This window comes from Littorina saxatilis, linkage group LG9 (genome assembly GCF_037325665.1).
Source record: "Littorina saxatilis isolate snail1 linkage group LG9, US_GU_Lsax_2.0, whole genome shotgun sequence".
Classification (NCBI taxonomy): Eukaryota; Metazoa; Mollusca; class Gastropoda; order Littorinimorpha; family Littorinidae; genus Littorina; species Littorina saxatilis.
Genome location: NC_090253.1, coordinates 18,760,457 through 18,777,009, shown reverse-complemented (window position 1 = coordinate 18,777,009; position 16,553 = coordinate 18,760,457). Strand labels below are relative to the sequence as shown.

Sequence of the window (16,553 nt, the reverse complement as noted above, 5' to 3'; positions counted from 1 at the left end):
CTTTGTCCCCCCAAGTTCTGACACCCCAAGTACACTTTATTCAATGGAAAAGGGATGGGATAGCTTATCTTCAGACACCCTTGACATACAGATAACGCCAATGTCAATAAGAAGCGACGAGTAGATGTTGAAAAGCTCAGGGCCTCCCACCAAAAATGTGTGTTGTTTTTGTTCACTATTAGCTTTTTTTGTACCTTTATCGTTCAACAACACGCGCTGGGTGCCCGTCGTGATTTAGAAAAAGCCACATAGTTGTACTATGTGTGTGTGTGTGTGTGTGCGTGTGTGTGTGCGTGTGTGTGTGTGTGTGTGACAGTGTGTGTGTGACAGTGTGTGTGTGTCACAATGTGTATATATATATCTGTGTATTTAAGCAGACGGTATCCATCTAAAGTCGGGTTAAAACCCGGGAACAAGCCCATTAGACCTTTTTCGTATAACCTTTGCCCCCAGCGTTTCGACCAATCAGATTTTAGGGCACGGCAGCCTCTCTCTGATAACCGGAACTAGGGGGCAATGGTCTCCGACGCGATCGAAAGGCTGCGCGAGTGATCTCCCCTACTAGCGGTAGCCACACTGATCTATGATAGAGCGCGTTACATCATGGAGAAACAAAGCGGAGTGAGCGAGCCGAAAAAATACGCGGAAAAATTAATGCCAGTGGCTAAAGGGCGATATGCACAGATATTAGTTGACATCGATGGCATTGACCCGTATGAAATACCAAGGGCTCTTTCTCTCTTTTTCTCTCTCTCTCTCTCTCTCTCTCTCTCTCTCTCTCTCTGTCTCTCTCTCCGTGTCTCTGTCTCTCTCTCTCCGTGTCTCTGTCTCTATCTTTCTCTCTCTGTCCGTCTGTCTGTCTCTCCCTCCCTTTCTCTCTCTCTCGCCCCCTCTCCCTCTTTCTTGCCCCCTCTCGCCCTTCCGCACACACGCGCGCTTAAACACACACACACACACACACACACACACACACATACATACATACACACACAAGGAAACCAAGCGATCTGTTATTTAAAAAAGACGAAAAAATTCAAAAATTGCTTGGAGCCTTTGTTTTTAATTGTTTCAATATTTTATTTATTTTATTTTTATTTATTTTATTTATTTACGAGGATTTATATCGCGCACGTATCTCACCACACAAGGCGACTCAAGGCGCATGTTACCTATTAATGCCGTGTGAGATGGAATTTTTTACACAATATATCACGCATTCACATCGGCCAGTAGATCGACTGCCTTTAGGCGCTGCATCCACCTTTCACGGCCTATTATATTGAATGAAATAATTTGTACATTATTTATCCATTCAGTTATTGTACAACTTGTGTCAATATCCTTAAGGGTTGATGACAATAAATTCTATTCTATTCTATTCTATATACAGAGCCACTCACGGTATGCTTGTACTGCTTTCTAAGCGTGACGGAACTTGTGACCTATGCCTACCTGTTTACGCGAGGTATGGCAAGGATCTGTAGGTACATGTATACCAGTACCCAACCCTGTACACCTGTAGACTTCAGTCTTGTGTTGTCGTGAAGAGGTATACTCACCTGTACCCCTTCTAGGTGTGGTACAGGACCTGTGACTTATAGCCACCCCAGTCAGTGTTTGCACACATACCTTGAGTGTGTGTTGTCCGGTCGATCTGTGGGCAGTGTCCTACTCTACCCTGTACAGTGACTGTGCAGAAAACGGGTACATGACATAAGCTCGAACGACAAAAGCTCGAACGACAAAATCTCGAACGACAAATGCTCGAATGGACAAATGCTCGACGCGACAAAAGCTCGACGCGACATATGCTCGAACGACAAATGCTCGAATGGACAAATGTTCGACGCGACAAAAGCTCGACGCGACATATGCTCGAACGACAAATGCTCGAATGGACAAATGCTCGACGCGACAAAAGCTCGATGCGATAAAAGCTCGAATGGACATAAGCTCGACGCGAACGTGTCTGTGTTATTGATGAATATTTTTGTTGTGATGGTGTGTGTGTGTGTGTGCGTGTGCGTGTGTGTGTGTGTGGAATCCAACAGCGTGCTAACAACAACAACAACAACAACAACAACAACAACAACAACAACAACAACAACAACAACAACAACAACAACAACAACAACAACAACAACGTGATATCAAACAAATTTAGTCAATTTGTCGCTCGAAACTAGAACAACATCATCGTGACAGTTTCAGATCTGACGTTATCAAAGTAGTTTTGACAGCATCATTCTACAGTCCGGTCGAGCTTCTGTCGTTCGAGCATATGTCGCGTCGAGCTTTTGTCGCGTCGAGCATTTGTCCGGTCGAGCTTCTGTCGTTCGAGCATAATTATGTCGCGTCGAGCTTTTGTCGCGTCGAGCATTTGTCCATTCGAGCATTTGTCGTTCGAGCATATGTCGCGTCGAGTTTTTGTCGCGTCGAGCATTTGTCCATTCGAGCATTTGTCGTTCGAGATTTTGTCGTTCGAGCTTTTGTCGTTCGAGCTTATGTCGGACACCGGCAGAAAACACAGCTAGCTAGCGATAACCAGGCTACATTACACCGCTGTTGACCGTACACCGCATGTGGTCAGTGTAGGTACGTGTGTGACTTTACAGTCTGGAGTGTTAATCGGTGACCCAAGTTGTGTTGAAACCAGCGTGACGGGGTTGTTATGGCGGAATGACGACGCAAGGAGGAAACTGTAAGATATTGTTTGGTCTAGTTGCCTTTGACAGTTGTGGTTTTTGTGGTGGGGGTGGTGGTGGTGGTCGTGTGGTCCCGTTTGATACAAGTAAAGGTTGGTCACGTTACCCTAAACCAACATATATTTTTATTTGGCCTTATCGAAAATAAATTTGTAAACAAGTTTCAGTTTTTGACTCCTTGCAAGGAGGTCAATATAACTTGGTAAAATCACAAATAGATAGATGCCCGGATAATGCATCGCTGAAAGCCCGAGGGCATTTGTGCACCTGGAAATGACAAGCATAATGACTTTAATACACGGAAGTAAGTGATAGTAATGAAATTACGAAAAATGTATCTAGTTTCTGAAAAGAGTATGCAAATCTGAAAATAGGATTAACGTCGGCTGTGATCTCGTGGAATCTGAGTTTTTCCTGTTGACATGAGCTGTTCTTTTGTGATCTTGAAAGTGTTAGATGAAAAGCTTGAAACCTTAAAATAAAATTAAAATAAAACAAGTCGCGTAAGGCGAAATTACTACATTTAGTCAAGCTGTGGAACTCACAGAATGAAATTGAACGTAGTCCGCCGCTAGTGCAAAAGGCAGTGAAAGTGACGCGGTAGCGGTTGCGCTGTGCTTCATAGCACGCTTTACTGTACCTCTCTTCGTTTTAACTTTCTGAGCGTGTTTTTAATCCAAACATATCATATCTATATGTTTTTGGAATCAGGAACCGACAAGGAATAAGATGAAAGTGTTTTTAAATTGATTTCGAAAATTTAATTTTGATCATAATTTTAAATTTTTTAAATTTTCATTGCTTGTTTTTAATCCAAATATAACATATTTATATGTCTTTGGTTAATGACCAAAGTCATTAATTAATTTTTAAGCCACCAAGCTGAAATGCAATACCGAAGTCCGGCCTTCGTCGAAGATTGCTTGGCCAAACTTTCAATCAATTTGATTGAAAAATGAGGGTGTGACAGTGCCGCCTCAACTTTTACAAAAAGCCGGATATGACGTCATCAAAGACATTTATCGAAAAAATGAAAATAACGTCCGGGGATATCATACCCAGGAACTCTCATATCAAATTTCATAAAGATCGGTCCAGTAGTTTACTCTGAATCGCTCTACACACACACACGCACACACGCACACGCACACACACACACACACACACACACACACACACACACACACACACACACACACAGACACACATACACCACGACCCTCGTCTACTCGATTCCCCCTCTACGTTAAAACATTTAGTCAAAACTTGACTGAATGTAAAAAGAATAAAAAGTAAAGGTTGGTCGACAATACTAGATGGAAGTGTTTTGGGCTGGTGGCAGACTGGTGAATTGTGTGAGTGAGGGGTGGGGGGGGGGGGGGAATGAAGGGCCGCATGTGCGTGCTTGTGGCATGTGTGTGTGTGTGTGTGTGTGTGTATCACTGTGTGTGTGTCACTGTGTATCACTGTGTGTGTGTGTGTGTGTGTGTGTGTGACAGTGTGTGTGTGTCACAACTTGATGTGTATGTGTGTCACAATGTATGAGTGTGTGTGTGTGTGTGACAGTGTACGTGTGTGTGTGTCACAGTATATGTGTATTAAAATGTGTGTGTGTGAGTGTGTGTGTCACAGTGTGTTTGTGACAGTGTGTGTGTGTGTGTGTGTGTGTGTGTGTGTGTGTGTCACAGTGTGTTTGTGACAGTGTGTGTGTGTGTGTGTGTGTCAGTGTGTGTCACAGTGTGTTCAGTTGTGACAGTGTGTGTGTGTGTCACAGTGTTTGTGTCACAGTGTGTGTGTCACAGTGTGTTTGTGACAGTGTGTGTGTGCGTCACAGTGTTTGTGTCACAGTGTTTGTGTCACAGTGTTTGTGTGTGTTTTCCAGCTCAGTCAGTATGCGTTTTTCCCTCCATTTGTGAGCGGGCCGGTGTAACACGAGAAAATTACTCCCACGAGATTTTTACTCCGGAGTAAAGATTTCGTACGAAAATGTTACTCCCTTTACGAAAAAAGTACTCCCCATTACACGAGAAAATTACTCCCCACGACAGGTGAGTTCCGAGTAAACATGTCGTACAAAAATGTTACTCCCCTGACGAATACATAACGATATAATTACTTCACCCTAACACGAGCAATTTAACTTCCCATGCCAGGTGTACGAAATGTTTACTCCTTTGTCCCCTGTTAGTCTTGGTGGTAGAAGGGGTGGAGGGAGGGTAGCGCGACATTCGTTTGCGCGAGATCACATTGGCATTAACCTTTCGCCCGCATCCCATTTTCGCGTACGAGATTTTTTACTGGAAGTAAAAAAAATGGGAAGTAAAAATTTCGTGGAGGGAGTAATTTTTTCGTGCCTTGGGGAGTTCTTTTCTCGTACGAAAAGTGTACTCGGAGTAAGAATTTCGTACGAAATATTTACTCCGGAGTAAATTTTTCGTGGAGTAAAAATTTCGTGTTACACCGGCTCCTGAGAGAGAATTAAAGTACATGTATCGAGAAAGAGAGAGATAATCGGAAAGGGAGCCAGCATTGCGAGACAGGTAGCGGATTCACAAGTGCCTGTCAGTGTCACCGATGTGCGTTTTGTTGGCCAGAAACGGGTTTTCTGATCTGGGGAAGCGTCCACAGAAAGAATAAAGAGCCTCTTTTAAGTCCTAGTGTTTGACATCCACAGCAGAATAGGAAAGTCGCTTTTAATGCTGCTGCATGATTTTTGGCTTTGATGTTTGTCCCGTAATGAAACGAAGATTGTTACTATTTTAGAACTGAAACAGACGCATTCCCCAAAAGTTCAATGCAATAATTATTTGTCAATAACTTGCGGAACTGAATGTGTGTGTGTGTGTGTGTGTGTGTGTGGGTGTGTGAGAGAGAAAGAGAGAGGAGGGAGGGAAAAGAGAGATAGAAAGAGAGCAAAAAAGATACGAGAGAGTTTCAGATGGACACAAAGAGAGACAGACAGATATAGAGAGAGAGGTAAAAAGAAAGAGAAAGACATAGGAAGAAGGATATGGGGGGTGGGGGGGGGGGGAGACGGAAAGAAAGAAAGAATGAGAAAGAGAGAGAGAGACGTAGACAGAGAGACAGGCAAGGAGGGACAGAGAGAGCGAGACAGAGAGAGAGACTGCGATAGAGAGAAAGAGAGAGAGAGTCAAACAGCAAGCTCAGTTCAGTGCAATAGTTTCTGGCGTGCCGCCTCCCAGGTACGTTACAGAATGCTCGGCACAAATCCCCCCCCCCCCCTCCCCGTTTCCTAGACCATTCTCGGCGAACGGTCGCCTTTGGTACTCGTGCCGAGCGGATGCCACCGTTCGCGAGCGTTTAGTGAGCGATACGACAAAACTATGCGTTGCCTAGAAATCGTTTGCAACCGTTCTGTGGGTCTGCCTAAGCAACGCGCCTCAGTAGTTTTCTCTGAACCGCTCTTCACCTTCACACACACACACACACATACACACACACATACACCCTCGTCTCGATTCCTCGTCTATGTTAAAACATTTCATCAAAACTTGACTGAACGTAAAAAGCCCGAAAACACACACATTTGTTTGCCACCTCGTCTTGCGCTGTGGTGTCCCTGTGTTTACCATGGACACACTTTCAACAAGGGATGTGCATGTAGCATGTACTGGGAATGTGATACTGACTGTGACTTGCGCAGTGTCTGTAACGGAGGAGTAACTCAAACTGCATCACATTCTCAAACTGTGTGATTGGCCCGGAAACCTATTTGAAGGTAAGAGACGCTGCTTGTGTGCTCTCAACACTGCTATCACGCCGTGAGAGTCAATTGAACTTGACACACAATGTAACTGTTGAATGTCAAAGAAATGGTACTTGGGTCCTTTTTTGCTGCTGGGCCGATTTTGGGGGTCGCTTAATTCTAACCATGTTTTTATATTTAGTCAAGTTTTGACTAAATATTTTAACATCGAGGGGGAATCGAAACGAGGGTCGTGGTGTATGTGTGTGCGTGTGTGTGTGTGTGTGTGTGTGCGTGCGTGTAGAGCGATTCAGACCAAACTACTGGACCGATCTTTATGAAACTTGACATGAGAGTTCCTGGGTATGATATCCCCGAACGTTTTTTTCATTTTTTTTTATAAATGTCTTTGATGACGTCATATCCGGCTTTTCGTGAAAGTTGAGGCGGCACTGTCACGCCCTCATTTTTCAACCAAATTGGTTGAAATTTTGGTCAAGTAATCTTCGACGAAGCCCGGGGTTCGGTATTGCATTTCAGCTTGGTGGCTTAAAAATTAATTAATGACTTTGGTCATTAAAAATCTGAAAATTGTAAAAAAAAAATAAAAATTTATAAAACGATCCAAATTTACGTTTATCTTATTCTCCATCATTTGCTGATTCCAAAAACATATAAATATGTTATATTCGGATTAAAAACAAGCTCTGAAAATTAAATATATAAAAATTATTATGAAATTTTTTTTTCGAAATCAATTCAAAAACACTTTCATCTTATTCCTTGTCGGTTCCTGATTCCAAAAATATATAGATATGATATGTTTGGATTAAAAACACGCTCAGAAAGTTAAAACGAAGAGAGGTACAGAAAAGCGTGCTATCCTTCTCAGCGCAACGAATACCCCGCTCTTCTTGTCAATTCCACGGGCACTGCCTTTGCCACGGGCGGTGGAGTGACGATGCTACGAGTATTACGGTCTTGCTGCGTTGCGTTGCGTTCAGTTTCATTCTGTGAGTTCGACAGCTACTTGACTAAATATTGTATTTTCGCCTTACGCGACTTGTTTTTCTTAATTTTGTTTACGGTTTCACATGAAATGAATAAAAGTCATCTTCAATTGCATCCAAGAAGCAGTGTAAGCACTGCATTGTAAAAAAGAATGTTTCAGTTAGTTTGTGTAGGTAAATTAAACTCGCGTGTCACGCAAATATGTCGACCAGGGAATGGTCATACCCTTGCTCATCGTACAGGAAGCTACTTTATAGCAGAAGTATATCTTCAACCGAAACTAGTTGATTTGAACAGTTCAGATATTCAACAGCACCAGACAACATTTTAAATCAGCTGAGACTAGCAACGGTAAGAAAACAACAACTGACCTAAACTGACCGCACGTTTCATGCGGTGTCACATCCTGAAACTGCAGGGGTGAATTTTGGCGGTCGCCCGATCGCCCCCGGCGGGTTAAAATCGCGTCGGGCGGGTTCGAAATTCCTCTGAAATCGCCCGCCTGGCGGGTTCAAATTTCGATGAACGTAGTCGATAGGAACGGCCGGCGAACAAAGATCTCGCGCGATTCGTCTGCTATAATATTGGACGCCATGTTTCTCGCGTCTAACGCGACTACCTCCGGAAGTTCCCCACTCGCATTCAAACGTCGTACTGTACACACGCTTGTAAACATGTGGAGATGTATTGAAACTGTCACTCCCCGGCCGCAAAAAAAACCCCCAGAGAACGGACGATGAAAAAAAGAGGTCAAAAGAGACAGTATGAAAGCGAAACACGGCAGAGAAAATGGCAGGAAAGATGGAAGAGGACAGATACCGGCGAAGAAAGAGTATGGCTCGTGTACGACGAGACGAAACAGGAGATGCATTGTGCTGTGTGTCGAACTTGTGATCAGAATGTGATACCAGGAGGTAAATTTGTGTTTAGAGATTTAGATGTGCCAAAGATTCTGCAACTTTTTAAGACTGGCAATTACGAGACAGAGTGAAAGTTAATGTGTGATTGTGTGACACTGAGAAAGGGGATGACTTGTGTGTGATTGTTTCCCTTAGCATGTAAATGATTAATGGTATGACTATATATGAGGGTGTGCATTTGACTACTAAGAGTGAGGTTAACTGTGTGACAGTGAGTGGGTGAATGTTGATTTGATAAAATGTTTTCTTCATTGAATTGATACTTTACTGTTTGCTTTGTTATTGAACCATAGTGAATAATTAAAGCACCCCAAACATACAAAGTTTGTTTATGTCTTTTGTTTGTTTGTGGCATTTAAAATAAGCATGTGAGCATTGTTTGTATAAATGTAGGTTTTTGTGTGTTTGTCGCCGCCAACGCGCGATCTACGAGCCGTTGATATGGTTGGAAATCCCGGCTGGTTGGGGGCCGGTTGGAATTTTGGGGGGCCGGTTAAAATTTTGACTTACCCCTGGCCGGTAGCAAACAAAGTTAAGGTACACCCCTGGAAACATGCATTTATTTTGTTCTCACATAAATCCACTCTGTCAGATGGGGGACAGTACTACTGCCTTAAAGAGCTCATTACTGTAGATATTTAGGTCTGAACACCAAAGCAACCATATTCAAACCTAAAATGCATCTAAACCACAATGAAAATTTTGCGTCACGCGCGAAACGTGCGTTATGGGAAAAAAATGTATGTGTAGAGCGATTCAGAGAAAACTACTTGACCGTTCTCCATGAAACTTTACATGAGAGTTACTGGAAATAATATCCCCAGATGTTTTCTTTAGATTTTTTTAATAAATGTCTTTGATGACGTCATATCCGGCTTTTTGTGTAAGTTGAGGCGGCACTGTCTTACCTCCCCCCGCGGGTTAGGGGGAAGAATTTACCCGATGCTCCCCAGCATGTCGTAAGAGGCGACTAACGGATTCTGTTTCTCCTTTTACTCTTGTTAAGTGTTTCTTGTATAGAATATAGTCAATGTTTGTAAAGATTTTAGTCAAGCAGTATGTAAGAAATGTTAAGTCCTTTGTACTGGAAACTTGCATTCTCCCAGTAAGGTAATATATTGTACTACGTTGCAAGCCCCTGGAGCAATTTTTTGATTAGTGCTTTTGTGAACAAGAAACAATTAACAAGTGGCTCTATTCCATCTCCCCCCTTTCCCCGTCGCGATATAGCCTTGAACGGTTGAAAACGACGTTAAACATCGAATAAAGAAAAGAAAGAAACTGTCTTACCCTAATTTTGTTATCAAATTGACTGACATTTCGGTCAAGCAATCTTTGACAATGCATTGATTATGGGATTGCATTTCAGCTTGGAAACTTAACAATTAATTAATGAATTTGGTCATTAACAATTCTGAAAATTCTAATTAAAATCAAAGTTTTAGTAATTGATTTTGTCTTGTTCGTTACCATTTTCTCATTCCAAATAAATAAGGATATGTTATGTTTGGGTCAAAACCCAGCTCAGAAAGTTAAAAACAATTTCCCTGTTAGGCACTGGTCATGTTCAAATTAAGCCTCTGTGTTGAAAAAGGATGTATGCGAAACATAAATAACCAAATTCGGATGAGCTTAAAGCTACTTAATATTTACCTTCGATTACATCCTTTTATGACCAGCAGCAAAGAAGAACCCACTTCCTGTTTCTTCTTCTTCTTCTTCGTTCATGGGCCGAAACTCCCACGTTCACGCATGTTTTTGCACGAGTGGATTTGTACGTGTATGACCGTTTTTACGCCGCCATTCCGGCAGCCATACGCCAATATCAGGGGAAACACGCTGGGTATTTTCGTGTTTCTATAACCCACCGAACTCTGACATGAATTACAGGATCTTTTCCGTGCGCACCAGGTCTTGTGCTTGCGTGTATACATAAGGCACTAGCAGGTCTGCACATAAGTTGACCTGGGAAATCAGAAAAATCTCCACCCTTCACCCACCAGGCGGCAGCGGTCTGGATTTGAACTCACTACCTTCCGATTAGAAGGCCGATGTCTTATCCACTAGGCCACTGCGCCCGTCTACTTTGTCACGATTTAGTGACATGGATCGAGAAAGGAACACTCTGTGGGGTGCCTTTCTCAAATTACGACGAAAAGCGCCTGTGCTTGTACGGGCTATTTTCTGCTGACCGAGCTTAGCACGGGAAATACGTTTTCCTGCACGCCTGGCTGGCATGCGAGGGGTGATATTTTGATACAGGGGTTCCACGTGCGTGATTTTGCTTGCTTGGCGAAATCAACTGTGACTGAACTGGATACGGAACACGTGGAGTCACGTGATGTTTTTTCAAGGTTGTTTGGGGAAGACATGAGAGGACACTTGAACACAGGGCAGCGACAGAGAAGGATCGTTCTTCCTCCATCCTAAAGTTAGATAGTCTTCTACACGTGGTGATATATTATTTTAAGTCAGCGTGCCGTTCTGCAAGTACAGTAGGGCTTTGGGAACTACGAAGAAGAGGACACTTTTCGCTGTTTTACCTGTGCTGGCAACAAGGTTGTCAGGTTTTGATTCTTGGCTGAGCGGGGGATTTTTCCCACGCATAAAGTAATTCAGCAAGAAGGGGATGGCGGTATTTTCGTCGACGGACGGAAGCCATTCAAAAGGGAGCGGATTCGCTTAAAGGAGAGCTACTTACATTAGGCTGTTGAGGTAATAAATCATTATTTAACGCTGTTGACGAGTCTGTGTTTGTGGAATGAAATACTCTCTGTTGTTCTTTCCAGGTTAGCGCATAATTTGCTCTTTGTGACGCTAAAATAATAATCTGTATATGGTTTTTGCAGATATGGAGAGAAGGAAGGAAAATGGCTGATTTGTTGTTTTAAAAGTTCGTTTGTGCAGGCCCACGTGCTCTATGAAATATGTAAAGGTGACATGTTTGAAGGTGGAGGGTGAAGGGTAGCGTGGAATGTTTAGTGCACCGATGCTTTTTGTTGCAGCCTTCTACTTATCTACTCATCTGCTGTTGCGGGTATGCTGTAACCGGAACCTCGGCTGTAACCTGGTGTTCTGGTGTACTGGTGGTTGCTGTCGCTGTCGTCATCCTACCATTCTACATGTCTGCTATTTTCTGGTAGACTACGGGGAGGATCTTCAGCGACTGAGTGAGGCGCCTGATATCTCCACTATTCCCTGCTTCGTTTCCACGCCAGCCGGCACTTCATTCAACGGAGCAGTTGTGGAGATAGACTATTTACGGGTCGCCCACTCAGTGGCAAAAAGCTAAGTGCACCATGTCTTTGCACCCTGTATACCACCTTGTCATCTTTTATATTTGTGATTTCTTTTGAGTGGTGACAACGTGGGGTGTGTGACACCTGCATTAACCAGCGCTTTTAGGCAGATCAGTAACTTTTCTATCTATACACGGGATCAGCGTGTTATTATCATTTTCTAAACTTTAACTGGCATTTTTGTCAGTGACCCCTTGTTTACGTTTTGAACGTAAAAACATCTTTTGGAGTGAAGTCTCGAGGGAGGTGGCGTGATAATATATAAACAGGCGTCTGAAACTTATACTTTTGTTGATTCTATCTTTGTTGTATGACTGCGAGAGTGGATCGTGGTGTGGTTAGTTAGTTAGTAGTAACTAACCGTTCATAATCACCTTTTGTGATATATTGAAACGTGACATACTTCCTGTTTCAACTATGCCAAAAGCTATGAATCGCCAAATTACCACGCGCGTAGCACCTTCAGAACGTCAGTAACTCATCTAATCGTGTGCAAAGTAGTGTTAACAGCTCAACATCTAAGATATAACCCTCAAACGAGGAAAGAGTCTATCGTTACTCAATGAATCAACGGCATTCCGGGCAGGAGTCTGACAGACCACACGATATCCTTTCTTTCTTTTCTTTCTTTATTTGGTGTTTTACGTCGTTTTCAACCACGAAGGTTATATCGCGACGGGGAAAGGGGGGAGATGGGATAGAGCCACTTGTCAATTGTTTCTTGTTCACAAAAGCACTAATCAAAAATTTGCTCCAGGGGCTTGCAACGTAGTACAATATATTACCTTACTGGGAGAATGCAAGTTTCCACCACAAAGGACTCAACATTTCTTACATACTGCTTGACTAAAATCTTTACAAAAATTGACTATATTCTATACAAGAAACACTTAACAAGGGTAAAAGGAGAAACAGAATCCGTTAGTCGCCTCTTACGACATGCTGGGGAGCATCGGGTAAATTCTTCCCCCTAACCCGCGGGGGACCACGATATCCTGAATAGGAAAGGAGAAAATAGACGTTTTGAACCGATAAGTTACTTTTTGCGACGAATGTAGTTACATGTGTCAGCAGCCTTACAAGCAGAGAGAGAGAGAGAGACACCAGTCCTCGATATCTTGATTAGGAAAGGAGAAAATAGACGTTTTGAACTGATCAGTTACTTTTTGCGACGAGTGTAGTTACATGTGTCAGCATCCTTACAAGCAGAGAGAGACCAGCCCTCGATATCTTGATTAGGAAAGGAGAAAATAGACGTTTTGAACTGATCAGTTACTTTTTGCGACGAGTGTAGTTACATGTGTCAGCATCCTTACAAGCAGAGAGAGACCAGCCCTCGATATCTTGATTAGGAAAGGAGAAAATAGACCGTTTAGAAGTGATCAGTTACTTTTTGCGACGAGTGTAGTTACATGTGTCAGCATCCTTACAAGCAGAGAGAGAGACCAGCGCTTTATTGATCGTTGTTTGGGGTCTGGTGGAGTTGGCTGGCGGCTCCGTGTAGCGATGTCAGATTTCTTCCTTTGTCACCTTTCTGATTCTGCCTCGTATAAACTCCACACTGAATAAAAAAAACACCCTTCGATAGTATACTGACAATCGACCTTGGGTACTTTACATTCATGGGGTCAAATTTGTCCAACCAATTTTTTTATTTAAACTCAGAAAATGTATTTATCCTAAAATGTGTCCCTTCTCATTCAAGGGACGTAACCACTCGGTACAAGTTTTGGGTGAAATCTGTTAAATTTCAGCACCAATTTCCTTCACATGCAAGAAACTGACATGCTTTTCGTCCTTAAATAAGTTCACTTCTTTGATTTGACCAGGAAACAACATTTCAGTCTCGAGTAGGCTATATTTCGAGTCAGAAAGGTGACAGAGGCAGAAAGCTGACATCGTGTTTTTTGTTTGTTTTGTTTTGTTTGCTTGACGCCCAGCCGACCACGAAGGCGGTCTGACATCGTGACACCATGCAGTTGAGTTCGGATTTGGGTGCGGTGATGCGTGACTTCAGCGATTGAGATACTGAGGATGACATCGACCACTGCCATTTCTGTAATCCGCGTGGATATACATATCACTAAACAATGCAAAGGATTGTGAGCATGATATTGGAAAAAAATAAACCGATTGGGATATACAGGCACCACAAAACCAGGGATAAGTGCTATTTTTTGCAAATTGAGCTATTAGCATATCCATATTCTTCACATCATTCCTTTTAAATTGATATAAGTTTTATGCCTGTAGCTTCAAAACTCACTGAGATATGGGGTTTCAAAGTATAGAACGGTCCCGGCGGCCATTTTGAGAAAAGAGCCTTCAAAGGAGAAGCACATTCAAATACAAAGTTCGCACACACTTGAGGTCAAAGGTGACGCGATAACCTTTCCATTCATATGCGTTTCAGTGAGGCCCTGCGAGGGATACTTTCAGTAATCCGATGCCGAAAAATGGGTCGATTACCCCTCATTGTTGAAGACAAAAGAAAGATAAGATAGGGCAATAAAACATCGTTTTAAAGACATTTATAGTTCGAATATGTTATAATAAAGTATACCATTCTAAAGAGGAGAAACTCAGCTTTCAGATTCAACAACAATCCCAAATTAACCCAGATAGGGCCCAGGCTCGGGTTTTTAGCTGGTTATCCCTGGTTTCGTGAAACTGGGTCATTTATTATTATTAATTATTATATGCCGGGCTATCGTGGTGTGACAAAGAGAACGAAACTGCGGCTGTTTTGTTGTACAGTTTGCGTCTGCGTCTGCTGTGGAGAGGAATGACCTCAGCGGAGAAAGACAAGAAAAATTTGATTTGGCTGTCGTGTTGTCTCTCGCCTCGGTGTCTCTCATATCGATCTCCCAAAACTCAGTGTCGGAGGAGACTCGTACGAAAGACCCAATTTGTGAGTAGGCTTAGACCGAAGATCTACAAGTGTCTGGTGATATTTTGGCGAAAGAACCTGTGACAGCCAGTGTGACTCCGTGTATACATAGATATGGACAAAAGCCCCGTTTTATATGTGCAGGTTAAAGCATAAGACCCGCTTTGTAGGTTTGGGTGACAGACGCAATGCTTGTGTGGAGGCTTGGACGAAAAGCCAGGTTTCCGTGCATATTTAGACAAAAAGATAAGTCTCTGTGCAAATTCTGACATAGACTACCAGCGTATGACTGTGTGATTCAATTCATACTCACAGTTGACCTTTCATGGTGGTGATGTGACTTTTTCGTTTTGAGTAAGTACTTTATTTCTAATGATGATGATGATGATGATGATGATGATGACGATGACGACGATGTTGACGATGATGTTGACGATGATGTTGACGACGACGACGACGATGACGATGACGATGATGATGATGATGAAAATCATGATGCTGATGACAATCATGATGATGATTGGTGTTTTTGTTATGGGGTGTGTGTGTGTGTGTGTGTGTGTGTGTGTGTGTGTGTGTGTGTTTGGGTTCATTTAATTTATGTGTTCACTAAACAGCGCAAAGAACTGTAGAGTTTCATGAAGATCGGTCAAGACGTTTTCCGTGAATCGCTACACAAACACACACACACACACACACACACATATATATATATACACACACATATACACACACATTCACAAACACACACACACAAACACACACACACACCGGCACACAAACACACACACTGACACACACACACACACACCATAACACACACCATAACCCTCGTCACGTTTCTGAAAACATAACTAAATGTCCACAGGAAGCAGGAAACTCGTATGGTTTCCAATATGATTAAACGTTCCAACATCCAACCTTTGTTTTAATTTATTTTTGACTTCCACAATGATCATGACTTTCCCTTGAACGCTTACACATAGATTGCCATTGTGGGAGCGTCTGGGTTTTTTTATTTATTTTTTTTTATAAATACGGCTTCTTCACACGCAAAACGACACGCATCCTTCCCTGTCGATCCCTTGCTTTCACAGGTGTCATTCACGTTAAAATATTAAAACATCCATTCGGGGAGCGCATCAGGTGTTTTTTCTCCACCAATTCACCGTCTCATGTTCCAGATGTAGCCGTGTGGCGATTTGACGTACTGTTGTTCCTTTCTCTCGTTCCCTACCCCAATTATTCCCCTTGACCATGGCGTGTATGTCTTCGTTCCGTGGTGTCGTGTATGTCTTTGTGCGTAGACGCTGCGTTTTAATTGGTTAATCCCTTAACGGATGCGTACGCATCCACCCCCGACAGTGTGAGTGTAAGGATGCTGACAAATGTAACTACACTGGTCGCAAAAAGTAACTTATCACTTCTAAACGTTTATTTTCTCCTGTCCTAATCAAGATATCGAGTGCTATTCTATATTATTTTATTTTATCTAATATCTATTTTATTATTGTTGTATTAATCTCGCAGATTCACAAACGGGTAAGCCCCAAATTTATTCAGTAAAAGAAAGATTAACTTTGCACAGAAAACAGCCAAGGTGTTGATGTGTAGTGTGTGTCAATGTGGAGGTATGCTCTTACCCCATGTAAAATCCGGGACTGATGGTTTAAACAGTGTTTTATTCAAATACAAGTTTACAAAGCCATGACAATACTGTATGTTTTAATAAAGAAGCACAACAAGATAAACTTATGAATGTGCTCTTAGAGACAAAATAATGAATTGGCGGACGATATTGTACATTCTTAATTCAAACCAATCAAAAAAACGATAATAAGAATAACGAGAACAAAACTAGTACTTCCAACAACAACAACAACAACAGCAGCGAAGCACACAAAATGGAGTATTACATATTATGTAAATAGAGAAAAAGAGAAAGAGACTGAAAGAGAGAGAGAGAGAGAGAGAGAGAGAGAGAGAGAGAGAGAGAGAGAGAGAGAGAGAGAGAGAGAGAGA

General features: G+C 42.4%; 1 protein-coding gene and 1 long non-coding RNA gene across 2 annotated transcripts in view; both read left to right on the top strand.

Moving 5' to 3' along the window:
- Window positions 1–16,553, top strand: part of LOC138975522 (uncharacterized) — a 148,604-nt gene that overhangs the window by 57,430 nt on the left and 74,621 nt on the right. The gene's annotated exons all lie outside the window — the stretch shown is intronic.
- Window positions 14,359–16,553, top strand: part of LOC138975514 (N-acetyllactosaminide beta-1,6-N-acetylglucosaminyl-transferase-like) — a 29,002-nt gene continuing 26,807 nt past the window's right edge. The window contains exon 1 of the mRNA XM_070348215.1: window positions 14,359–14,885. The gene's annotated coding sequence lies outside the window, so the exon portion shown is untranslated. The remainder of the gene's footprint in view (window positions 14,886–16,553) is intronic.